The sequence below is a fragment of the Scyliorhinus torazame genome, chromosome 17, assembly GCF_047496885.1.
Source record: "Scyliorhinus torazame isolate Kashiwa2021f chromosome 17, sScyTor2.1, whole genome shotgun sequence".
Classification (NCBI taxonomy): Eukaryota; Metazoa; Chordata; class Chondrichthyes; order Carcharhiniformes; family Scyliorhinidae; genus Scyliorhinus; species Scyliorhinus torazame.
Window position 1 is genome coordinate 41457893 of NC_092723.1, and position 27334 is coordinate 41485226.

Sequence of the window (27334 nt, forward strand, 5' to 3'; positions counted from 1 at the left end):
GGGTTTTTTTTTCTTTGGGGGAACAAAAAAACAATAAAAAAAGAATTTATTTTTCGCACTAAAACCCAGGAAAAAAAGAGAAAGGCACAGACAGAAATATGCCTGCAAATAATAAACTGGGGGGACGGCGAGATGTAAGAAGAAACACCAGCGAAGGCGAAGGAAAAAAGCAGGAGCTGCGGCCGCGCAGGCAGACGACCCCACGGGGCGAGGCGGAGGTTCAGGCGAATCAGGAAGTGGAAAAGCTGGCGAGCGGAGCAGGAACAGGACGCGGCGACCATCCCCCACCCCGGCACAGGGGGAGGAATGGAGAAGCGTGCTGAAAACGGAAATAAACACCATAAAGGAGGAGATAAAAACAGAGATAAACGCCATGAAGGAGACACTCAGGACGGAGCTCCACACAATGATGAAGGAGATGCTGGCGGAGACAACAGAAAAAATGCAGCGAACCATCAACGGCCTGGAAAGGAAGGTGGAGGTGCAGGACAAAACTATTCAGGAGTTGGAGAGGGCCGCCTCGGACCAGAGCGACAGGATGGTAACTCAGGAAACCGAGGTGAAAAGGCTGGTAACGACCCAGGGCAGCCTAAGAGGGAAAGTGGAGGACCAGGAAAATAGGTCCAGACGGCAGAAGTTAAAATAGTGGGTCTGCCAGAGGGGATGGAGGGCAGAGACCCAACAGGCTATGTCACCCAAATGCTGGGCAAGCTAGTGGGAAGGGAGAAGTTTCCAAACCCCCCAGAAATCGACAGGGCGCACAGGTCGCACCGACCCAGTTCCAAAGCCGGGGAGCAGCCCAGAGCGATTATCGTGAAGCTGCACAGGTTCCAAGACAGGGAAAAAATCCTAAAGTGGGCCCGGCAGACGGAATCGAGCACGTGGGAAGGGAAGACGGTGCCCCAGAAACCACACTACTAGAGGACCTGATAGGCACAAGCAATGAGAAGGGGGGGCTATGTGGGAAAATATACGGACAGCTACTGGACAGAGCCCGGACTCCACTGGACGAGATCAGACAAAAGTGGGAGGACGAACTGGGGACAGAGGTAGGATGGGGACTCTGGAGCGAAGCACTGAGCAGGTTGAACTTCACCTCCTCCTGCGCAAGGCCTAATGCAGCTCAAAGTGGTGCACAGAGCGCACCTGACCAGAACCCGAATGATCAGGTTCTTCCCGGAGGTGGAGGACAAATGTGCGCGGTGCCAAAGGGGCCAGGCCAACCACACCCACATGTTTTGGGCTTGCCCCAAGCTTGCTGGGTTCTGGACAGCCTTCTCCGAGGCAATGTCCAAGGTTGTGGGGTTGAGGGTGAAGCCATGCCCAATAGTGGCAATCTTCGGGGTATCGGAGCAGCCAGAGTTACACATGGGGAAGGGGGCCAACGCCCTCGCTTTCGCTTCCCTAATCGCACGCCGGAGAATCCTGCTCGGATGGCGATCGGCAGCACCACCCACAGCTGCAGACTGGCTCGCTGACCTCTCGGAATTTCTCCACCTGGAGAAGATTAAGTACGCCACCCGAGGGTCAGAGGAAGGCTTCCTGGATACTTGGGGGCAGTTTGTCGGTCTGTTCCAAAACCTGTTCGAGGCCAACAATGAGGAGTAACCTAATAAGAATTTAAAAAAAAAAAAAACACCAAGATAGATAAGTTACCAAAAGACTGCGCAACCCGGGTGGGTGGGGGGAGGAGGCGGAAAGAAGGCGGGGAAACCACGAGAGATGATTCCACTCTGTCCGAAAAGTAAAAGAAGTTGGGGGGGGGGGGGGGGGGGAGGAACCATAGACCGATCCAGAGGGCAATGAAAGGCACGTAGGGTCAGTTAAACGAAGGACAAACTAAACCTCTGTATAATAAAAGAAACTAGCGCGGGCGAGAAAAATGTGATGTGTATATACACAACTGTTTATAAATATGAGAAGTGCCAATAAAAAGACTTTTTAAAAAAAACTAATGAATGCAAATGGAATTTTGGCCTTCATTGCTAAAGGAATAAAAGTAGGGAAGTGTTGCTGCAATTGTACAAGGCAATGGTGAGGCTACATTTGGGGACAATATATACAGTTTTGGTCCCCTTATTTGAGGAGGGATGTAATTGCATTGGAGGCAGTTCAGAGGAGGTTCACTGGATTGATTCCAGAGATGAGGGGTTTGTCTTATGACAGGTTAGACCCTTACGTTCTCGAGTTTAGAAGAATGAGAGGTGATCTAATTAAGTTTTATATGATGATAAAAGGTCCTGACAAAGTAGACGTAGAGCAGATGTTTCCTCTTGTGGGGCAATCTAGATCGAGAGGTCATAGTTTTAGGATAAGGGGTAACAGATTTAAAAGAGAGATGAGGAGAAATTACTTCTCTCAAAGGGTCGTGAATCTGCGGAATTCACTAGCCCAGAATGCAATGGATGCCGGGGCATTGAGTAAATTTAAGGAGGAGTTAGACAGACTTTAGTTAGTAATGGGTTGAAGAGGTATGGAGAATGGGCAGCAAAGTAGAGTTGAGGCTGAGATCAGATCAGCAATGATCGTATTGAATGGTTGATCAAATTCGAGGGACTCCTCTTGCTCCTAGTTCTTATGTTCTAAACACTTAACGATCGGGCAGCACGGTAGCACAAGTGATTAGCACTGTGGCTTCACAGCGCCAGGGTCCCAGGTTCGATTCCCCGCTGGGTCACTGTCTGTGCGGAGTTTGCACGTTCTCCCCGTGTGTGCGTGGGTTTCCTCCGGGTGCTCCGGTTTCCTCCCACAGCCCAAAGACGTGCAGGTTAGGTGGATTGGCCATGCTAAATTACCCGTAGTGTCCATAAGGGTTGGGAGGGGTTATTGGGTTGCGGGGATAAGGTGGAAGTGAGGGATTAATGTGGGTCGGTGCAGACTCGATGGGCCGAATGGCCTCCTTCTGCACTGTATGTTCTATGTAATCTATGTAATGAGATAGGCACCGGGTGAGCAAACTTTAACTATATCTGGGCGGGAACCCGGTCCTGCAGCTAAGCAACACCAAGGCAAAGCTATCAACATTTATGTGGATGATCCTTAAGATCCTCAGTACTGCAGAAACATTTGTGGCTTACAAAAGGTAAGAACCGAGTCTTCCATTCGCTGTTGTCAAAGTGGACAGGCACAGCCTCCTAGGAAGGGACAGGTTGAAACACATCAGGCTGAACTGGCTGGAAATCTTTCAAATTTCCCACGGTGTACTTAAAGGTGGCCTGCACCATTACAATGGCATCTTCCACAATGAGCTGGTATCAAAGGTGTGAAAACAAAATTTTATGTAAACCCTGATGCAATGCCCAGATTCTTTAGAGCCAGGTCACTTCCGTATATCCTGCACCATGAGGTGGAGACTGATTTCAAGCATCTCAAGGAGTTGGACGTCATAAGACCAGTCCAATTCTCAGAGTGGGCTACTCCCATTGTCCCTGTCCTCAAACCAGACCGATCCATTGAATTTGTGGGGACTACAAAATAACAATAAACCAGGTTACGCAGGTGAGTAGGTACCTCATCCCCGCGATCAAGGTCCTCTGTGCCAGGCTGTCAGGAGACCGGACCCATTCGAAGCTGGAACCTAGCCGCGTCTACCTCCAGTTAGAGTCAGATGAGTAGTCACAGAAATATACCACGGTAAACGCCCACAAAGGGTTGTACCAATACATGAGATTGCCCTTCGGGGTAGCAGTAGCTTGTGCCATCTTCCAGGGCACAATGGAAAACCACCCCCAGGGGATCCTGAAGGCAATGGTTTACCTCGATGACCTGCTGGTTACAGGAACCACCCTGGAGGTACACATGTCAAGTCTGGATGAAGTGTGAAAGCACTCTTGTGATGCGGGGGGTCCACCTTAAGAAAGAAAAATGTACCTTCCTGGCCACAGAGGTAACCTATGTAGGCTTCCAAGTGGATGTAACTGGGTTATCCCCCTCGAGGATAAGGTCAAGGCCATATGGAAAGTTCCTACTGCAAAAAACGTCTCTGAGTTACAGTCATTTCTCGGTATGATCAACTATTATGGGAGATTCATCCCTAACCTGGTCACTACTTTGGTTTTTCCTGAAATATTTATGCAATGGAGCCAATGGTAGCAGTGGAGGGAGTTGCAGGAGATGTTTTTTGAAGTGGGGTGAAGCGAGTTCAGACGTTTAGGCCCATTTTGAGCCAGAGAAACCTATCATATTGATGTGCAACACTTAAGCATGTGGAATTGGGGCGGTGTTGTCGTACAAAATTTACAACAGTTCCGAGTTCCCCGTGGCCTTTGCTTTGAAGACCCTACCTGAGGTGGAACGAAATTACGCACGGATAGAGAAGAAAGACTTGCCGGTAATTTACAGTATGAAGAAACCCCAGCAATATGTCTACGGCCACGAGTTTACTATAATAATAGACCTCAAGCTTCTTATAGGGTTTGTGAGAGAAGACGAGCCAATCCCTCTGGTACACGTAGCATGATTACAGTACTGGGCCTTGCTGCTTGCAATCTATCACTACACATTTACGCACAGGTCATGCGCCCAGATCGGCAACACAAGAGGCTTTGAGCAGACATCCTCTCCAGAAGGGTTCTCCATCTCCATCGGCCCCTCAAGGAATTGTTCTCACCTTGAACCTTTTGGACACACTGCCAATTTCATCTGATCACAACAATTTCATCTGGTTGGCATCACAACAAAGCTGAGAATATGCGACCCATCGTAATGAACTCACTTCTGAAGACAGGGTGATTTTGTGGAGATGACTGGTGCTGGTTCGGCATCCAGCTTCCTCTTCCAGGAGTTACACTGTGCCCACCCGGGGCAAATTAAGATGAAGATGCTGGCCCATAGCTCCATATGGTGGTCTCACATCAATAAGGCTATCAAGGACTTGGTGCAGCACATCGCACCATGCCAGTCACAGAAGGCATTACCCAATTTGGCCAACATCCACACCTGGGAATGGCCAAGTTGCCCCTGGACCAAGGTGCATGCTGGACCTTTCCTAGACCAAATGCTTTTAATCCTGGTCGACACCCTGACCAAGTGGTTGTTGGTGCCACAACCTCATCAGCGACAGTCAATGCCCTACATCACATGTTTGCAACTCATAGTCCACCATCTCAGATAATTGCACTCTGATTCCAGGGGTCGAATTCCAAGCTTTGTCAGGCCTAATGGGATGCAGCACATAAGGGCCACTCGACACCACTCTTCATCTAATGGGTTGGCTGAGAGAGCAGTCAGGACTTTTAAAAACTCAACGCAAAGGCAATCAGATTGGCCGCCACACCTCTGCTTTTCCAATTTTTTTACTGTATGACACCACCCCCCCTCATTCTACAATTGGAGTGATACCCACTGAGCTCTTGATGGGTCGGCATCCTCAGACACGCCTTGACTTAGTGTTTCCAAATTTGTCTGGGATCGTGGAAGCAGGACAGGCCACCCAGAAGGACCAGCACCCGGCTCAGAAAGGAGACAAGTTATTCTGAGTAGGGGACCCAGTCTTGGTCTGGAGTTCCGCTTCGGGGCTACCATGCTTATCTGGGATGGTCGTGGCCTGTTCAAGGCCTGTTTCTATGTTGTTAAAGTGTCTGGTCGGACACTTTAAAAACATGTGGACCACTTAAGCAGTCAGAGATCGGCAACCCCTTTTCCAGAGAGGCTGAATCCCAATGTCGTCGGTGGGGTGCCTGGGGTTGTCCCCATACAGGAGGAAACAGGGATTCAGAAGGCTGCCTTGTGTGTGGTGCCTGCATCGAGTGGTAAACTTGCTGGTCCAGTTGTTGGTGCTGAAACTTGGACTCTGCTACCTGCTTCAGAAGTCTCAATTGTTCCAGGAGATGACAGACCGGCTGTCGTTTTGAGGAGTCCAGTATGATCAGAAGGTCACCAGACTGATCGACTCTTTAATAGTTCCCTTATGTTTCTATCCCAAATGTGCATCATATTGTAAATAGTTATCTTGTTGTTAAGTAAAGGATTTAAGGCGGGGAGATGTGACTCCTTTAAGAGGGGGCGGGCTCGCAGGACCATGTGACAGGGTCTGAGCCAATCGCACAAGAACACGTGAACCTTGGCCAATAGCGTGCCAGTGCAGGACTGGGGAGCAGAAGGGCTGGGCAGAGTAAACCCCGGAGCTGAGGAGTGAGCACCTGTGTATAGTTACCCTGTGCCAATATTGTGCTTGCCTATGTCTTTCTTAATAATCCCCTTTATGTTTCCATCATATGCCTCCAGAGTGTATATCTCAGACCACCACAATGAGTTTGTCCACGATGAGATGTTTCATTGGCTACTTTCAAGCCCAACATCACAATTGGCATTTTCGACAGGGCTTGAGAACATGTTTCCTTTACTGTTCCCTCGCTAACCTCTTTTAACGGTTCTAGTCTCATTGGCCGCTTCTCCTCAGGGCAAGCATTAGATGCTGGAAATTCCACCCAGACAATTTCACTGTTTTTACACCAGTGGAAAATGAGTTGCATCTGGAAACGCACTTACAAACCTCATTTTCTTTTGCACTGGATTAGAGATTGACAGAAACCCCATGTAGAGAAGGGCAATCTTCTGGCATGCAGCCTTGAAAAGGTCAATTCTGATGACTGAGGAAACAGGCTGGGGGGTAACACTTAGGGGAGTAGCAGTGCTGGGTTTCAGTCAGTCAACTGTCAGCTGACTTGACTGGGTATCTCATGAATGATTTTGTTACTTTTCGGATTACAGGACATGCTGGCAGAGATAACCAGACAAGGGCACAGCTCAGATGCAGAGAATAATAATTTTGAGGTCCAATCTGCACACACTCTTTTATTGAAATTGGACAGAATGGAAGCCAGAGCATTGGCTATGTGAGACAGAAAACCTACCAACAGGTCATTCACGCTGGCAATAGCACCTCCAAGATTGGAGACAAGTGCTGTGTATCACTCAGTGACCTGACCAGGGCAAGGTTGCACACCGGGTACTTTCCCTTCATTGGGCACCAGCATATTCTTCAGCCGCTAAAAGTAGCAGCTGCACAACCAACCTTCCCAAATAATTTGGTTAGGAGAGGACATTAATTCAATCTTACAATATGGTTTCTTAGTTACCCGAACAGCAATTTCCCATGCACACCATAAAACTCCTTACTTCACTTTACCAGAGCAGCGCCATCCCTTATTCAGCTCTCTTATACCGGCTGGCACACCTCAATTGCTAACTAGTTTACTCAATATTACTGCAGGATAAAATGACATGCAATGCCCACGACATGCAAACCATGGAGGGGCCACATTCAACTTGAAATACGGACGAGAAACAGGCATGGGGCTAGGGTGGGGCAGTGGCACTGCTGCCTCACAGTGGCAGGGGCCCATGTTCATTTCCGGCCTTGGTTGACTATCTGTGTGGAGTTTGCATGTTCTCCCCATGTCAGCGTGGGTTTCCTCCGGGTGCTCTAGCATCCTCCTGCAGTCTGAAGATGTGCAGATTAGGTGGATTGGCCATGCTAAATTGCCCTGTGACCTAGGATGTGTCGGTTTGATGGGGTTACGGGAATAGGAGGGAGGGGAGTGGGCCTAGATAGGATGCTCTATCAGAGGGCCGATGCAGACTTGACGGGCTGAATGACCTCCTTCTGTGCTGTAGGAATTCTATGGTTCCATTCTATGTGGGGTCTCAGGCACAATATCAGCCAGGTTAGTGACTATCATCCATTTGGCCATTTGGGAATGCACATCTTGTGGTTGCGAAGCAGTGAGAAACAAGCCTAAAGTCACTGCAAAAAAATTGCTATAAGCTGCAAAAATTATCACTGAAACTCTCCACTGACTTGGCTCAGAAACCTCTCACTTCCAGCTGTCTAGGTTAATTCTAGCAACAACTGTAGCATATAACTCCAGATTGAACTCAGTAAGTCTGGTGATGTGCATATGCATAGCAATGTATATAGTTGAATGTACGACATCCGGCCAGCAGGTGGGAACGGTGATCCTCCATGTGACTCCACCAATCGGGCAGTTGGTAGTAAGTTGTACTAGAGGCCAGTTGTATTAGACGAAGCTCCAGGCGAATTCACTTATTCGTTACCATTTGTATTATCATTTGTTAGTTGTCTTTCCATGTGTTCCTTTTGTTATTAAACTATCCTACTAGTCAAACAACTAGGTGTGCTGTGCATATCTTTACCACGGTCACAACACAGAACGTAACAATGTGTTCTTATGCAGGAAACCAGACTGGCACCATGATTCTCCCTCCTCAGAATCTAGCTTAGTAAGATTACTATCCATTCATCAACCCATGTTGAGTATCAAAATGCACAACGGGGTTCTGGTGGAGGTGGAGATTGATTTGGGGGCAGAAAAAACGTTTCCATCCCTTTTCGCTACCAAACAAAATGACTTCTCATACTATATGTTAAATTTATGTTGCTGGTAATGAACATCTCTTGTTTCCATATGTTATGATCCTAGATCAGGCCCCTGAGTTGTTGGTGCGATCCAGTTAGGGTCCAATAACGTTTTGTTTGATCTAGACGTGATTTGAAATTCAAGGCACTTGCTCAGAAGAGTAAGTCACAAGATTCTACGGGTTTTAAACAAGCAAAAATAAAGTTTATTTTGTTGACCACAAATAAGTCCGGACCAACTATCTTTAAGGAAACTTGGTTTATTAACACACACTAGTATTTACAATATACACAGATCCCATGCGGGTCCAGACTGTCGGTACCATACCTCGCTGAGCACTTGTAGGCGGCCAGCAAAAGGGCCCAATGTTGTATCCTAGCTGACGCGATGGGATGAATCACCTTGTTTTCCTTAAAAAGACTGAGCAGTGGCCTGTTGTCCGTGATGATCGTGTGATGTCGGCCATACATGTACTGATGGAATTTCTTCACAGCGAAGACCACTGCCAGGCCACTGCCAGACCTTCTTTCTTGATGTGCGCATAATTGCACTCATATATTCAGAAACAAAGTCCAACCTTGGGAAAGCAGAATAAGGGAGGTGGTTCACCCGACAGTGTAGCAATGTTGACAGCAATTCAGTTGTACCATCATCACCAGTTTTGAGACCATGAACGAGTCTGGACCGAGTAATTTTAAGAAAACTTGGTTTATTAACACACACTAGTATTTACAACATACACCAGATCCCAGCCGGAACAATCGGTACCTGACAGACTTTATACAAGACTCAACTATGGATGTTTTAGGTTTCCCCACCCCTTTAAGTGGGGAGCTAATATTTGGTGAGTTCACGGGGAGGTTGATTGCTCCAATCCCGTAGATCTCGTGCGGGTTATAACATCTTACGATGAGGGTCAGAAACATTAAACAACTTACGATATCTATCTTATATTCTAACATTTAGGGTTAATACAAAGTACATTTGAATTAACAGGAAAACTGGGGTCCAACACACCACACTGCACAATAATGCCAAAAGCAAACCAAAGAGATTCTATGGCTTTCTCAACACACCCGGTCATCAGTAACACCATGAGTGAACTAATCTCTCTGATACTTGATCTCTCTTTGGAAGAATTCCAATCTTCACTTCAAAGATCTCACTTTGGAATTCTCTCCAAACATTGTTCCAACTTGGACAGCATCAACGATGGCCCACCCAGTGGGGTTTCAATCTTGTCTACTGAGATTCCGTTTCCCGAGCTTCCCGAGTCTGCACTCGAGCACCAACTCCCATCACAAGTTCAGCTCTTCAGCCATGCTGTGCAGAACACTACTGCTGCAAAGGGCTTTCATGCTGTTTATTTCCTTCATGCATAGGCACACTGGGCCCAAAATGTAATCCACAAACGCGCAAGTGTAGCCTGCTCCCAGTCTGTGCATGTGCAAAGGCTCTGACGGTTGAAATGAGGCAAGTATAGTTTCCACAACACATCCCAATGCACCATACATGCCCTACTTCGCATGCAATTCCTCCAACTCCAGAGTGCTCAAATAAAATAGATGGACTACAGGGTGACATATCTGGAGAGGCGGTGAGGCATGGAGTGAAATATGGAACAGATAATATTATTTTTTTAAAGCATTGAACTAATTAAAGTATTAGTCTACTAAAGTGCTGTTAATCCCGTGATGAGTCTGGATGACCAGAATGACCTATAAAATGTATGTTACATTAAACTGATTTGCATATAAATGGGTTTGACCATACTAGCATATCAAAGCACTTTTATTTCAAATTCCCTGAAATGTCTCAGGTGTCTAAATCTGTACTGGCCCTTGCAGGTAAACAGAAAAGCTACCATCTGCACACCCCAGTGATTTTTTGGAGTCCCAGCAATATTTGCCACTCAAACATGTGTCTTTCTGTGCTAAAGGTCCATCAGTTTTGATGCCCACAATAAAAAGTACATTTTCTTTCCTTTTTTCTGATGTTCTATATCTGCTCACTACCTGCGGTCTCCAAAAGCGTGCATACAAGTTAAATGACATAAGTCAAAAAAGGAATCAGGTTGAAAGTTGTAATTTTCCATCATAGCTAAATGTAGTAACTTTTTTGACTTAAAACCACTTATCACATTTTCGTTATATGAAATTCTTCACACATCCAAACCTGAAAATTAAAAATTATTGAAATAATATGACTTTGAGCTCTGGAATATTATGCAAATTTATTTTTCAAAATAAATAGTATGAAAACAGTTCAAGGATAAAAGATCTGTTGGCATATCGAATCTGATGCTCTGAGCTTATGAGGCAATCCAGCTGAGGAGTCGACAACGATGATCAAAAATAGGTTGTTTTAGTCATTTTAAATAAATTTCACTTTAAATCGATGGATGCCATTAAAATCTCTGAAGTATAGATAATCATTTTGATATCAAATTTCATTTAAAAATAGTCATCTGCTGCTTCAAATCTGATCCATGAAGATACCCTGCCCTTTGATTCTATACAGCTGGACAGCAAATGTATTAAAACTCAAGACCTACCAAAAAAAATCATCTGATCTGATCCTGTACGTTAGGAGCAGAAACAGCCAATGTACTAAAAAAAAAAGTCCATTCTGACATTATATATAAATATAAAACAAAATGCCACTCAGCAGAATGACATAGGGGTAATATTTCCATTCTACTTTTGATTATTAATGATGTTAAGTAATTTTAAAATGCAAATTGGATATTTCTCTTTCTCTCTCGGCGTGCTGTCCAAATTGATTTTGTCTGCGTTAAACCTTACGAGGGGAAATAAAATGGCAGTTTTGCCTGAGTTCATTAGATATTTAGAATATTTTGCATGTTCTTACTTAAGTAATGTGTAAATGAGGCAGAATTTTAATCTTTCGTCGGGAGAAGGTCCAACTCTTATTGTGCCTCATAAAAATTCAATTATATATTATTGTCCATTCTTGCAACTTTGTTCAGAATTAGTTCTTTACTTACGATGCCGGTGCACCCATTTTAGAAGACCAAGAAACCAGCTGATATTACGGTTACATCATTACATTCACCAATTCCAATGACCATGCGGACTCAAGTACCAGTTAATTTTAGTTTGAATCATGATAAACTAATTGGAATATACACATTTTTACAGTCTAGAGTGAAGAATCTTTCAATGATTGTACTGGTTAAAGATAATTTTCTGACAAAAAAAAACAGACAAAATATTGCACTTATCAAGTGAGTAGATAAGTCTTGCTAATTTTTTGTGCTTTGTAATTTTAAAGTTCAATTTTATTGCACACTTGCTGCCAGGTGATATTTTGAAATGGTAATCCGAATGCTAAGGATTCCTTTTTATGTTAGTATAGCAGTTTACATTCCAATGTAGTTTTTACACAGTTGTCGCAATTACCTCTAATGGACTAAAAACATCCATTTTCAAACAAGCAGACAATTAGGAAGATACACAGGTTGGTTACTCTTGGAACAGAGTTTATTCCCAAAACTTAACAGAATTTTCAGTGGATAATGAGTACTTGAAACTTGTTGATGGAGTATGATGAAGCTGGAGCAAAGGTATGGCATCTCCACAAAATTCTACGCTTACCCGGGGTACTGTGACCTTGCAGAATAAATTCCAGAAGAAATTAAATAGCTTTTTCTTGGTCTGTGCTTCCCATTCTCTCTAATTGGCCTCTTTGCATGACCTTGTAATGATGAATCTGAGTGGGTCAGTCCTGTGCATATTTCACTAAGGATAACAGCATTTGGGAGAGGAACTTTGAGTGTGTGGGGTTACATATGCAGCATTCAATGTTAGATTGACTGGCAGCAGGGCAGAAAGACAGGCATGGGAAACACAGGAGAAGGGCTGATGAAAAATGGAAACATCAATACCAGAAGTTTCACAGCCTGAGAAATAGAGGAGAAAGACACAATTGAGATCAAGAAGAACAACTCTTTTCAAAAGGCTTTCTCTGCCTTCATGTAGCACCCGAAGTTGTCCAAGAGTGGCTAAGGCAGAAATAGATAGTTTCTTGAATTATAAGGGTGTGAGGGGTTACGGGGAGAAGGCAGGAGAATGGAGATGAGAAACATAACAGCCATGATCGAATGGCAGAGCAAACTCGATGGGCTGAATGGCCTAATTATGCTCCTAGATCTTATGGTCTCATGTTCTAATCGTGGTTCCATGATATTATAATGGAGCAAATAGAAGATATAGGCCCTAAAGTGCTATCTCAGCCAGCATGGAGATTGAACCCATGCCGTCAGCGTTACTAAACACATACTCTGCTAACTGACCCTGTCAGACTTCTATAGGCATTAAATTTCAGGCCTGGAGTAGATCAAATTCGGTAAGTTCCTAGCACACGGCTTGTTCCCTAGGTGTGGGATTACAATTATGGACACGTGGGTTTTTAAACACAAAACACTGTTTATTCCATGAACTCAACTGAACATCTTAAATAAACATTGGATCTCTTAACACTCCTTACTTCAAAGATAACTCAGAAAATATTGCAACAGTAAATAACTCCTGAAACTGTTCCTTCAAACTTAACACCTTTAAACAGTATCACATCAGGTTAAAGGATATATATAGTTTCTGTAGAATGGCAGAGATATATTAGCTTGGTTGACTTCAGCTCCAGCACTTTGCTTTCTTCCTGCAGCTCTCTGGAAACAGACAGACACACACCAACTGTTTTTTCCAACTGGCTTTCTCCCTTCAAGCAACTCACAGCAAACCAGAACTTCTAAAACTGCTGTCTCAAACTGGCTTTCTCCTTTTAATCAGCTCACAGCAAAACAGCCAGGCACTTTTAAACTGCTCTCAGCAAAACCAGCCAGGCACTTTTCAAACTGCAAAACCAAACTGCAAAATGGCTGAACTGAGCTGAGCTCCACCCACCCTATGGCATCACTGTTTTCTTAAAGGTACATTGCTTAAACATCCAGTTCTTAAAGGCACTCTCGCATGACACCTCCCCCCAAGAAAAATAAATAAATCATCAACTTCAAGATGGTTCAAGTACAGGATGACTTCCGGGTGCGGCGATGACCAGCTAAGTCGCACGTTTCGACAGCTCCCGGTGGAACGGACTTTTGGGCTCTTAATAGGAGCCCTAACGGCAATTTTAACGGCTAAAAACACTGTGCGGTAAACCAGAAGGGAATTCCCCCTGGACACAGATGGAAAAAGGAGCGGAATGTGGCCGGATTGCGGAGGATCCTCTGGAGCAGCGGCAAGGAAAGCAAGCACAAAGCAAGATGGCGTCGGAAGGTGGCCGTCTAGTATGGGGCCCTGACCAACAAGAGTTCCTGCGGCGCTGTGTGGAAGAACTTAAAAAGGAGATGAAGAAGGAGCTGCTGGCCCCAATATTACAGGCGGTTGAAGGGCTAAAGGAGGAACAAAAGACCCAGGAGCAGGAGCTTCGGGTCGTGAAGGCAAAGACCGCGGATAATGAAGACGAAATACAGGGCCTGGTGGTGAAGCATCTTTAATTCTTTTTCATGTTCAAGCTGTTTCATCTGTAATTGAATTCTTGCCAGTTCCAATGATTCTGACTGTGTCTCAGGCAATTTTAAATGCTCAGCTACCACCGCAATTACCTCTTCTTTCCGTACTTTGTCAGGCAATGTTAACTGCAATGTTTTTGCTAATTCTAAAAGCCTTGTTTTATTCACCGTTTGTAAGCTTCCGCGCATGACCCTCTCCACCCCGAAAAATGTCTGAGCCACTGAAAGAGCCATTGTCCACAGCACACTCCCTATTTAAACTGCTGGGATACAACACCTGAAAAGCAAACACAAAGATGCTCACCCCTCACTGTCAATAAGTTCACTAAGCCAACCAAATCATGATAGACTTTTATCTGACGAGCCCCCAATTTGTTGTGGGCCAGGGCTTAGAAACTCCAAAGTGTATTATGAAGTTCACCTGACCTATAACCTTTATGTTGAATTTGGCTAGGATGAGCACAAAAGCCTTCACTTCAGGTGTGATTCATCAGACTTTCTAGACGCTTTAATCAAAACAAGGTTTATTCTAACAATGTAGTTAACATATATATATATATAAACAGAGCAAGAATTTTTTTAATCAATTACAAACATAAAGACAACACAACAGCTACAGTAATCTATGTATATAACACTTAATGAATTCCCCCTTAGCTGTTCCAATTCAATAATAAAATCCAACAAACCAAAACCCCTTTCAAAGGCGTGGCCCAGCACACTGTATTCCCACTTGAGAATGACTGATCCTTTCCCTGAGATTCTGATCCAGTGTCAACCAGCAGTTTCAAACTCCTTCTGGAAAGCAACTCTATCTTTAAAATTACCATTCTCCTATTACCACCGAAAGTGGTAGGAGTAGAAAATACTTCTTCTTCCTTCTGCAGTCCAAAGCAACCAAACGAAAACTGAAACGCAAACAAAACCCTCTCGCCTGACAGCCACAGCCCAGCTCCACCCACAAAATGACATCACAGAAGCTGTGCTATAAGTCACATGATAAGAGACCAAACCTTTTTTAAAGGGGCACTCACATGACATCACAAGTAGGCTTGCATTAACACTGCAATGAAGTTACTGTGAAAAATCAGCATGAGTAAACTTTTCGTTCCAATGGTGGGAGGAAGACTTTTTATTTTCTGAACTTTGCCTTGTTGCCTGTATAACTCTTAGCATTTGGTAACATTTAGCTGAGTTACCAGAAATCCTCTGTGGCTACCAGTTTTTTATTACAACAAATGAACTGACAGTAGATTCTGGTATAAAATAATCAATTAAACAAAGTTTGACACGCCAAAGCTAACTCCTCTCACGTGGTGGAGCAGATACGATTGTGTTTGGTAGTCGGTGAAGTGTTTGAAGGTGGTGGTTAGACTGGTAGCCGTAAAGGATATTTTAAAGGAAGGATTTGTGGGTTTCAGCACAAACCTCTTAATTTTTCTTCTAGTTTACCTTATTGCAGTTACTTAACTTGTCCAGGGTTCATAAAATTCCATGAACAGAGAAGGATCTACATAATAATTTAGTACAATTCATGCCACCGATTTTGCCACTGGACATTTTATAAAGCGACTCCACCCAGTGAAACTGTTTACAATTTTACAATATATAAAATTCTGATGAAAGAGCACCAATCTGAAAGCTTGGCTGTGTATCTTTCTCCACCGATATCGTTGGTTCTGCTGAGTATTTGCAGCATCTTCTGTTTTTATTTCGAATTTTCAGCAACCGGAGTATTTTGATTTTGGATATGTAAAGCCTATTTGCCCCATTAGACTAAGAAACACTCGATGAATTACGGTTCACAACAAAAGTCAATGCAATTTTCGGTTTTCCAAAACAACTGAATATTGAAATGGAATTTGATAGAGCTGCTTCCCAAAGGATCCAATGACATGTTTTTGCCTACATCATCCATACATTGTTGAGTTCACTTATTGTATGAAAATCATGCTTAATTGCAGACCACTGTGTAATCTCTTTAACTGAGCAATATTCAATATGTGTTTCTTTAATGAAAAATGCAATATGATGTAGCTTGAATTATTCCATTGAATTATGCCATAGGATAACACAGCCACCTCCTGGCGACAATCAGTATGACTAGTGATCTGGTACATAGCGTTGTAGTATTAGAAGTATCTTTATTTGGAATCATATGTGTATATCCTTTTACTGCATCCTATTTTTATTTTGTACATATTAGGATTGTCTCTGGGTCTTTAGATAGAATTTGTTATATCAAACCCAGTTTGGTCACATGACCGACACCAGAATGGTTTGGATGTTCAAAACCATCACTACAAAACAGGAGATAAATAATGGTCTTCCACACTTAACTCGTGGATAATTGGTCCCTTACTGGTTGAGGTTATTCATGAAGGCACCATCTTTTCAACCTTGCCCTTCACCTGAGGTGATCCTCAGGTTAAATCACCACTAGTCAGCTCTCCTCCTTCAAAGGGCAAAGCTGCCAATGGTCATCTGAGACTGTGGCGACTTTGCTTTGATGGTCTCAATAGCTCTTTTTCGTCAAATTGCAAACTTGTAGACACAGGCCTGGGTTTTCATCCACGATTCAAGCGCGCAGAGTCAGGACTCTGCAAACTTGATTTTTAAAAGTGTCCGCCTGACCATTGACTTTTCAGTCTGAGGGTTGCCGAGTAAATTAGAAACCAGGGCATGCCACCCCCGAAGTAGTGAGAGAAATGCCAGAATCAAGAGCGGGTTGGGCAGAAGGTCCACCTCAGGGCTGTGGCACTGTGTGCAAAAATGAAAAAAGAAACATAAAATGTCTCTCCAACCCCCACATCTCACATCCCCTTAACCCTGCCCCCCCTCCCCCACCCCCCACACACATAGGGTGGCACAGTGATGCTGTGGTTAGCCCTGCTGCCTCACGACGCTGAGGACCCGGGTTCGATGCCGGCTCCGGGTCACTGTCCGTGTGGAGTTTGTACATTCTCTACGTGTCTGCGAGGGTCTCACCCTCACAACCCAAAGATATGCAGGGTAGGTGAATTGGCCACGCTAAATTACCCCTTAATTGGGAAAAATATATAATTGGGTACTCTAAATTTATTTTTTTAAACCCACACACTCCCCACCCCCATCCATGCCATCCTCTGCCCTGTACCCACCTCCATCACCCTTCATACTCTCCATGCCAACTATACTCCTGTATAGCCCCAGGCCAACTTATTGCCAACTCATGGAAACCCATGCTCCCATTCGCTAGTCTTTGTCCTGACACCTACCATTCCAACTCACCCATTATGTACCTGAGGCAGACCTCAAGACCCAAGTAGAAATTTGATAAAATAAAAATCTAAGTTCTAGGTGTTTATTGCAAACTTCATTATATTGAAAACAACTAAAAACCCATTTACTACATTTACATTCTTTCAACTACATAAGACCTCATAACAACAAATATTTCATTCAAGTGCATAATCCCTTATTACACCAAGCATCGGAATTCATAATCCAACTTCAAATAGTCTACAATCACTTGTAGTTGTCAATCAAAGTGTAACATGGCAGGTACCCAACTGTGGTCATGGATGGTTGTGTATTACGTCATGCAGCAGCAATCCACTAATGGAAACCCTCAGGCTTATGTCAACAGACAGAGTGAAACAGCAAGCAATGATCTTTCTTCCATACTCAGGGCATTTTTTCTAAGATCTAAAGGTCAAGACTGTAAATGCTTTGAAACCTAACAGTTCAATTTAACAGGTGCTTTTGACAAGTCCTCTGGACAGGTGCTTTTGACAGGTCTGTTGACAGTTAATGAGCTTAACAGTTAGGCTGTATGCACCTTTTACTCACATTTGTGTCGATGTTTAACAATTTACCACTCCAATTGGGTACTCTGGCTTTCCAAACAAATCCACAAAGTTCAGATCTGTTCTTACCAGGTCTACTCTGCACACATTTGGTTTCACACTCCTGGCCTATCAAATACCAAGTTGAGTATTGGAAGTTGATGATTTAAATGGCCAGCTGTCTCTGTAAACCACACATGCATGAAACACAATTTTATTTAAAAAGAAATTATAGTACCCAATTCATTTTTTCCAATTAAGGGGTAATTTAGCGTGTCCAATCCACCTATCCTGCACATCTTTTGGGTTGTGGTGGCGAAACCCACGCAGACACGGGGAGAATGTGCAAACTCCACACGGACAATGACCCAGAGCCGGGATCGAACCTGGGACCTTGGCGCCGTGAGACTGCAGTGCCTCCCACTGTGCCACCGTGCTGCCCCATGCATGAAACACAAATGACCCCTGTTCCTATCCCTGTAAAAATGGGAAGAGTCATGTTTGAGCCGGGACCTACAATGTTCGGGCATTTCTGTCCCTATGTTGTGGCAAAACTCTGGGCCACAGAACATGGAGATACTTTGATTCTGAATTCTGAGTTGTGAATTCCAGAGAGGGTTGCTGTCTGGGCATATCCATTCAAAGGAGAGACCTCCACCCACCATGAATCAATTTGGAACTTTGTGGAAGTTTGAAACATTCTCTGTTGAAGTTGCAACAGTCATTTGACCCTTTGGCAGCCAGCTTAGCAACCTTATTTTAAAAATATAAAAGACAGTTCCAGAACTTGCATAGCAACAAAGTCCATGTTTGAAGTCATGTATATGAAATGCCATCGCTGGCCATGACACTAGTCCGGTAGGTTTGTGGCTTGATATGGCTGAGGAAGAGGTGCCAGCTCCAGTACTACAGGGCACAGAACATTACAATGAATCCACTCCGAGGAGTCCTTGCTTAAAACTGCAAGGATCTTCAGAGGACAGCTATTCGTGAAAGCCTTTACACTGTAACTGTATAACCTTGAACAATACAGCCAGACCTACATCTCTCACAGTTTCAGGTAAAGAGTCATGTCCTCATTCCCATACTCATTTCCACAAAAATGCCTCAGTCCATGCTGACCTGACTGTGCTGGAAATTTGCACTTGAGTAGGAAGCCAGCATCAAATAAGGGCACCATTTCCTGTATGTATAACCTCCATGATTAACAATGTGCTATGCTATTACATATTCTGCTTTAATACAGTGAAGACACTCACCTTACCCTTTCTGAACATCATACCGCCCCGGGTGCTGACACATTACTTTCTATTATCTATTCTAGTGCTACTTCCATTCTTGAGCTGATCCCACCTATGATCACAGGAGATGGGTGACTCCTTACACAATGCAGGAGGGTTATGGAACTGAAGTGGTCCTCATCTCCTGGCAACTGGCTCATGGCAGAAAGTCACTGCTGGCTGCATTTCTGGATGATGGTCCTGAAAATTCTAGTCTCGCTTCTCATATTCTATTGGCATTGCTCTTTACGGGAAGACCAGAGTCTTAACAAGAGCTGCTGTCCTAAAAGACAACAGTATCAGGAAGGTGGGCTCCAGCTGCAACTATTTCTCTAGGACCTAGGTTTGTTGACACAATAATGGTAGTTGTCATAATATGCACCCATGCACATCATGAGGTAAAAGCAGGCAGTGACAGACATCCAGGTGATCCAATCAATGTACAGAACAGAACACGACCAATCACAAGACAGGACACCAGAGGGAGACTTACACCTATAAAATACATGAGGAATCAGCACTCTGCCTCTTTCCACTGGGGATAGCTATAGTGATAGTCAGGGTGTACAAATCATTCAACACCTCCAACACGTGGATCAGAGCTAGCCTGGTCTAGATAGTTAGCTTTAGTTTACTTAGGGTAATAGAGAGTCAACCCACAGGCAGCTGTGTGTTTTGTTGCTAGAGTTCAATAAATCTTTTATTGAACCAACGCCTTCGTTTGGTGTATACCTGATCAGTTAATTGCATCGTGTGCAATCCGTGTTACCCCAGGGTGAACAACACGACATGATACCAGAAGTGGCTACTGCCTCTAAGTAATTTACCTTTGAAAATTCTCTGAAAACCAGCAACTGCCTTCCTGTGGCATGGAAAAGATCCAGGCACCTCCGCAGTTCTGCATCTCCAGGAACCTTGGCACCAACTGGCGGGCCTTCAAGCAAAAATTCAGCCTATATCTTGAGACCTCGGGCCTCGAAAGTGCCTCCGATGCGCGAAAGATCGCCCTGCTCTGTCCTCGCAAAATTCGACAGTCACTGCGAGGTCGAGACAAATGAAAGCTTCGAGCGTTATGTATTCCAGCTGCGCCTTCAGGGTAAGGACGAGCCTTTTCTGTCTTTTCTTACTCAGCTTCGCATTCTAACGCAGTCCTGCAACTACAGAGACACCGCTGACTCCCTCATCAGGGATCAGATTGTGTTTGGCGTCCACTCCGACGCCCTGCGGGAGCAGCTCCTAAAAATAAAAAATATGACCTTGCCAGTGGCCATCGAGACGTGCAAAGTCCACGAACTGGCGAAAAGTCACTATTCCCGCCTGAAGTCGGCAGAGCAGGACCAACCGCCTCCCACGAGGCTGAGAGTGTACAGGCCATCGCCTGAATGCGGGGCCTGAGCATCGATGAAGGCGGCCATTTCGCGCGCTTTTCCAGGGCTCCCACGTTTGCGCACCACGGTCGGGAAAACGAAGCGGTCGAAGACTTCACTGTACAGGTGCGAGCAGCGGCTGACTGCACCACGCAGGCGCAACAAAACACCGAACGTCACGACGTCGACGTAATGACGTGCCCCAACTGCGGCACCGCCCATTTAAAGCGACAATGCCCCGCGAGAGGCAGGCAATGTCTCAACTGCAAGAAGCTTGGCCATTTTGCTGCTCTGTGCAGATCTGCATCTCCGATAGGGGCCAGCGGTACTAGGTCCAACGAAAACAAATTCGAAGTGTGCAGCAAGGGCTGCTGGACTTGGAACCAGATCCCATCACCGATCCAGAGGACGACTGCCCGGAGTCCACGTATCGAATGGGCATCATCACCATGCATAACCATGCCTCCCCACTTTCACCAACACACACGCCCATCCTTAAAGTGGATTGAGCGGACGAGTGGCGTGCCACAGTACAAGTCAACAATTGTAGCATCCGGTTCAAGCTGGACACCGGTGCTTCAGCCAACCTAATATCCAAAGCAGATCTGGCTCGCATCCGGAGGCTCGCATTCTTCCACCGGCTTGCCAGTTGCTCGACTACAATGGGAATACCATCACGGTGCAAGGATCCTGTCACCTGCAAGTATCCAACAGGGCCGTCCAGGCCACTTTGCAGTTTGAGATCGTCCAGCACGGCAAGGCTTTGGTGCTTGGTGCCCATGCATGCAAGCTCCTCCAGCTAGTTCAGCGTGTACATGCCATGTCCTCAGCTGACAACACTCTGCAAGCCGACATTGAGGAGCTCCTACTGCAGTACCCGGATGTGTTCACAGGGATGGGCACGCTGCCCTACCGCTATAAAATTCTGCTCAGGCCTGATGCCACGGCTGTCATCCATGCTCCGCGCCGGGTGCCGGCGCCCCTCAAAGACCGTCTGAAGGCGCAACTGCAGGATCTCCAGGATCAAGGGATAATATTCAAGGCGATGGAACCAACTGACTGGGTCAGCTCGATGGCCTGCGTCAAGAAGCCCTCGGGAGAACTGCGCATTTGCATCGATCCCAAGGATCTGAACCGCAACATTATGAGGGAACACTATCCAACCCCGAAGCGGGAGGAGCTGACGAGTGAAATGGTGCATGCCAAATATTTTACAAAGCTGGACGCATCGAGGGGCTTCTGGCAGATACAGTTGGGTGAGTCCAGCTGGAAGCTCTGCACATTTAACTCCGTTCAGGAGATATTGCTACAACCGAATGCCATTTGCCATTGTGTCGGCCTCCAAATCTTTCATCGAATAATGGAGCAAATGCTGGAGGGCATTGACAGTGTACGGGTCTATGTTGACGATGTCATCATCTGGTCCACGACCCCGGAGGAACATGTTGCCCGTCTGCAGGTCTTCAGGCGCATACATACCAACGGCCTGAAGCTCAACAAAACTAAATGTTCCTTTGGCAGGTCGTCAATTAAATTTCTTGGCGATCAGATCTCACAACAGGGCGTGCAACCGGACTCCGACAAAGTCCAGGCAATTAACATGATGAAGACTCAGAGGACAAGAAGGCGGTCCTCCGCTTCTTGGGGATGGTGAACTTTTTGGAGAAGTTCATTCCAATCTCGCGTCACACACCACGGCCCTCAGACACCTTGTGAAAAAGTCCACCACTTTCCAGTGGCTGCCTGCACATCAAGAAGAGTGGCTTGAGTTGAAAGCGAAGCTAACCACCGCCTTCTAGCCTTCTTTGACCCAGCGAGGGAGACCAAGATCTCCACAGATGCCAGCCAGGACGGCATTGGGGTGGTGCTCCTGCAGAAGGACGACACCTCGTCCTGGGCTCCAGTGGCCTACGCGTCCAGGGCCATGACGCCCACTGAGCAACGCTATGCTCAAATTGAGAAAGAATGCCTGGGCCTGCTCACTGGTATCGTGAAATTCCACGATTATGTGTATGGTCTCCCGACCATTACCATGGAGACGGACCACGGACCCCTAGTGCACATTATACACAAGGACTTAAATTACATGACACCCAGGCTCCAGCGCATTCTCCTTCGGCTCCGCAGGTATGATTTAAAACTGGTTTACACACCTGGGAAGGAGCTAATCATCGCGAATGCCCTTTCCCGTGCCATCACCTCGCCATGTGAGCAGGTAGACTTCATACACGACATTGAGGCACAGGTGAAACTGTGTGCCAGCACCCTCCCGTCATCTGACGACCGACTCAGCATCATTCGGGAGGAGACCGTCAAGGACCCTCTGCTACAGCGGGTCATACATCACCTCACGAATGGCTGGCAGAAAGGGCAATGCCCCCAATACTATAATGTAAAGGATGACCTAACTGTTGTCGAGGGGATCCTTCTGAAATTGGATCGCATCGTCATCCCGCGCAGCCTCCAGAGCTTGGTGCTCACGCAGATACACGAGGGACACCTCGGCATTGAGAAGTGTCAGCGCAGGGCCCGGCAAGCTGTCTATTGGCCCGGCATCAATGAGGACATCTAAAATATGGTCCTCAACTGTGTGACATGCCAGCGGTTCCCGCTTGCTCAGCCCAAAGAGACGCTCCACCAGCATGAGCTTGTGGTCTAAAGTTGGTGTGGACCTCTTTCACGTCAATGGGCGTGACTATGTCCTGATAATTGATTACTTCTCCAGTTACCCCGAGGTAGTGAAACTATCGGACCAAACATCCCGGACTGTAATACGGGCCTGCAAAGAGGCATTCGCGAGGTATGGAATTCTGCTCACGGTCATGAGAGACAACGGTCCCTGTTTCTTCAGTCAAGAATGGTCCAACTTTGCAAAGCAATACCACTTCCAGCACATCACCTCGAGCCCGCAGTACCCACAATCTAATGGGAAGGTCGAAAAAGGGGTCCACGTCATGAAGCAAATGCTCTGTAAGTCTACGGACTCAGCTTCGGACTTCAATCTCGCTCTTCTGGCATACAGGGCAACCCCTTTGTCCAATGGCTTATCTCCGGCTCAGCTCCTAATGAATCGTAACTTGCGGACGACTGTCCTGGCCATTCATGTACTTGACCTGCATCACCTTCCAGTGCTGCAAAGGATGCAGCAGATCAGAACCATGCAAAAGATCACATATGATGCTCACGCTACAGATCTGCCGCTCCTCTCTCCGAAGGCCACTGTTCGCATTCAGTTGCCTGGTGGCGGCTGGTCAGCTCCTGGTGTTTTGTTTCGACAGGCTGCTCCTAGGTCGTTCGTGGTTCGCATGGCGGATGGATCGTTCCATGAGGCCACTAGCCTGGCTGCATTCCAACCGGTCAAGACACCATCATCTCCGCCTCCACCTCTCAGGCAGTCCACGAGAATCCGTCGACAGCCTCAACGATTGGACTTATAAATAATTCCCTGTATATATGATGTTATGTTTCTGCACGCTAGACACCTTACATGTACATATACATCCACTCGCCGATTTTGTATATAGTTACTCTTATAAATATGTTGTTTCTGCTCGAAGCAGCCGACAACATTTTTTTTTTAAAAGGGGGGATGTCATAATATGCACTCATGCACATCATGAGGTAAAAGCAGGCAGTGACAGACACCCAGGTGAGCCAATCAATGTACATAACAGAACATGACAAATCACAAGATAGGACACCAGAGGGGGACTTAAACCTATAAAACACACGAGGCATCAGCACTCTGCCTCTTTCCACTGGTGATAGCTATAGTGATAGTCAGGGTGTACAAATCATTCAACACCTCCAACACGTGGATCAGAGCTAGCCTGGTCTAGATAGTTAGCTTTAGTTTACTTAGGGTAATAGAGAGTCAACCCACAGGCAGCTGTGTGTTTTGTTGCTAGAGTTCAATAAATCTTTTATTGAACCAACGCCTTTGTTTGGTGTATACCTGATCAGTTAATTGCATCGTGTGCAATCCGTGTTATCCCAGGGTGAACAACACGACAGTAGTTCTCAGATCTTAAATGCCTCAAGGCTCCGCAGTCATTACCGTCTGGAAGCAGTCATTCATGTTGTGCCCCTTTTTACTCTTAGAGCCTAAGGAGTTACAGTCGGTATTCCTGTGGAGAAACAACACCGACTGGTCTCTGGTTACTTTTTACAGTGCTCTGCTGCAGATTAGAGTGAAACCTTCAGTCACTTTTGGTGCTTGCTAGGAAGTCATGGCTTCCGAATGTGTTGCCACAAGGGAAAGCTGTAGATTCAAGAGTCACACTTGTTAATTAGCAAACGTCCTCAAGGGTTATAGTTATAGTAGTAGGGGATTTCAACTTTGCCAATATTAACTGGAATCGCCCTAGTGTGAAAGGATTAGATGGAGTGGAATTTTTTAAGTGCATCCAGGAGAGCTTTGTATGGCGGTACGTTAGATAGTCCTACTTGGGACCAGAAAGTGCTGGACCTAATGAAGCCAGGAAGGTGGTCAAAGTGTCAGTGGGTGAGCATTTTGGAGATAGTGACCATAATTTTGTAAGTTTCAGAGTCATTATGGAAAGGAATAGTGTTATGGGCCAGGATTAGAGAACCCCAAAGTGTATCATGGAGTTCACCTGACCCACAACTTTTAATAGATTGGGGACTTCCGGTAGCGGCTATGAGGGAGTAGGTCGCACATTTGGTGGCTCCCGTTTCGGTCGGACTTTTGGACCTTTTCCCCTGACTTTTTTGCGCTTTTGAGCGCGGGACTGGAAAGCAATAGTACTTACGGAGGGACCGTAAACAGCAGAAGAAGTGGTCGAGTAAGAGCACAGTGGAGGCTGTGAGAGAGACCAGCATTCTGGCTGGTGTTCAGAGCAAGGAGCCGACAGCCCAGCCCACAATGGAGCAGCTGCTGCAGACTATGCAGGAGGGCTTTTTGGCTTTGAAGCGTGACAACTTGGAGCCGCTACAGAAGTCGATTGATCGGATGGGAAAAAGGCTGGATGATCAGGCTGAGAAGCTCCAGCAGTTGGAGAAGTCAGTGGAGGAGCAGGCTGACTTTCAAACGGTGGCGGATGTGGAAATTCAGAGGCTGAGGGACCAGCAAAAAGTGCTTCTGGAAAGGCTAGAGGACCTGGACAACAGATCTCGCCGGCAGAACGTGAGAATCGTGGGCCTCCCGGAGGGGGCTGAGGGGCTAGACGCTGCCGCATATGTGGAGGGTTTGTTTCAGAAGTTGCTGGGGAACGAGGTGTTCCCGCGCCCGCCGCTGGTGGACGGGGCACACAGAGTACAGGTGAGGCAGCCGCGACAAGGGGGTCCCCCACGAGCGATGGTGGTACGCTTTCACAGGTACCTGGACAAGGAACGGGTGCTGCAATGGGCAAAGAGCACACAAAGCTGTATTTGGGACAGATCCACCCTCCGTGTGTACCAGGATTTGAGCGCTGAGGTGGCCAGGAGGAGGGGAGGCTACAGGCAGGTGAAGGAAATACTATATAAAAACAAGGTGAAATTCAGGCTGCTTTTTCCGGCGCGACTGTGGTTACATATCAGGGTCAGCACGACTATTTCGAGGAACCCGAAGAGGCGATGGACCTCATTAAGAAGCAAGGGCTGGCCCTGAGCTGAGGACGTTTGGACTCATGTTAGAGCTTTTAAGTATATGTGGTGTCTCTCCCGTTTTGGGATGTATCTTTTTTGTTGTGGTTGTTTTTTGAGTGCTCTTTGCGTGGTTTACCTGAATGTTTCCTGTTTGGGCTCTTTGCTTAGTTGGAGTTTGGCTGGGGGGGAATTAATAAAGAAAACAGTTAAAAGGGATGGGTTAAAATGGATGCTTCAGGGGAACTTTGTGCAATTTTTTTTTCTGTGTCTGTATGGGAAGGACTGAAGAGTGTCTGTTATTTCTTTATCTCTTTTTTTCTTGTTTAACTTGAATTGTGCTATTGTGGGGGTTGTTTATGACTTGTATGTCATGATATTCAAGTGAACATCACAGCACATAAACACATACATAATGATAGACAGAGCAACGGACCAATTAACACGACAGACAATCACAGACAAGAGCATACACAGTACAAAACAAGAAACACGACACTTCCTGGGCAGTCCATTAGGAGACGGCACAGGGCACAGACACTCACACAGTCACCACGTGCTGAGTCCAAAGTTTGTTGCATAAATAGTTTAACAGAATAAAATTGCGTTGTACCAATCGCAACCGTGTTGGTTCGTCTGTATCTCAGAGCACCCAACACTTCATGGTACCAGAAGTGAATCGAAACCTACCCACAAATCTGCCATCCTGTGTCATGGACACCGTCAACACACCGCAGCCATTGCAAGTCGCTGGGAACCTGGGCATAAATTGGACGCTCTTCAAGCAGCGCTTCGAACTCTTTATGGAAGTCAACGAAAAACAGGGCGCCTCGGACAAAAGGAAGATTGCCATCCTCCTCACCACCGCAGGTCAGCACGCCATCCATGTATACAACTCCCTGGTGTTCACGGAAGGCGAGGACAAATCTAAGTATGACACGGTCCTCCTCAAGCTCGACCAACACTTCAACGTTGAGGTCAATGATAGCTTTGAGAGGTATTTCCTCCAGCAGCGCCTGCAAGGTAAGGGTGAGCTCTTTCAGTCCTTCCTGACGCATCTCCGCATACTCGCGCAGTCCTGCGGTTACGACACCACCTCAGAGTCCATGATCCGGGACCAGATCATTTTTGGGGTTGCCTCCGGCAGCCTAAGCCAGCAGCTTCTAAAAATAAAAAGCCTGACCTTAGCATCTGCAGTTGAAGCCTGTGTCCTGCGTGAGAACGCGACTAGCCGCTATGCCCAATTTCAGGTGACCGAATCGACGTGGAGGAGGTCCTACGCGACCGGATCGGAGAGCCAGGCGACCCACAAGGCCGAACGGGTTCAGGCGATCGAGTTTTTCCCGGCCCGCGGCCTGGA

General features: G+C 46.1%; 1 long non-coding RNA gene across 1 annotated transcript in view; it reads right to left on the reverse strand.

Moving 5' to 3' along the window:
• The window catches only part of LOC140393528 (uncharacterized), a 53791-nt gene extending 34483 nt beyond the window's left edge, over positions 1–19308 (reverse strand). The window contains exon 1 of the long non-coding RNA XR_011935649.1: positions 19001–19308. This is a non-coding gene — a long non-coding RNA (uncharacterized lncRNA). The remainder of the gene's footprint in view (positions 1–19000) is intronic.
• Positions 19309–27334: the final 8026 nt, after the last annotated feature.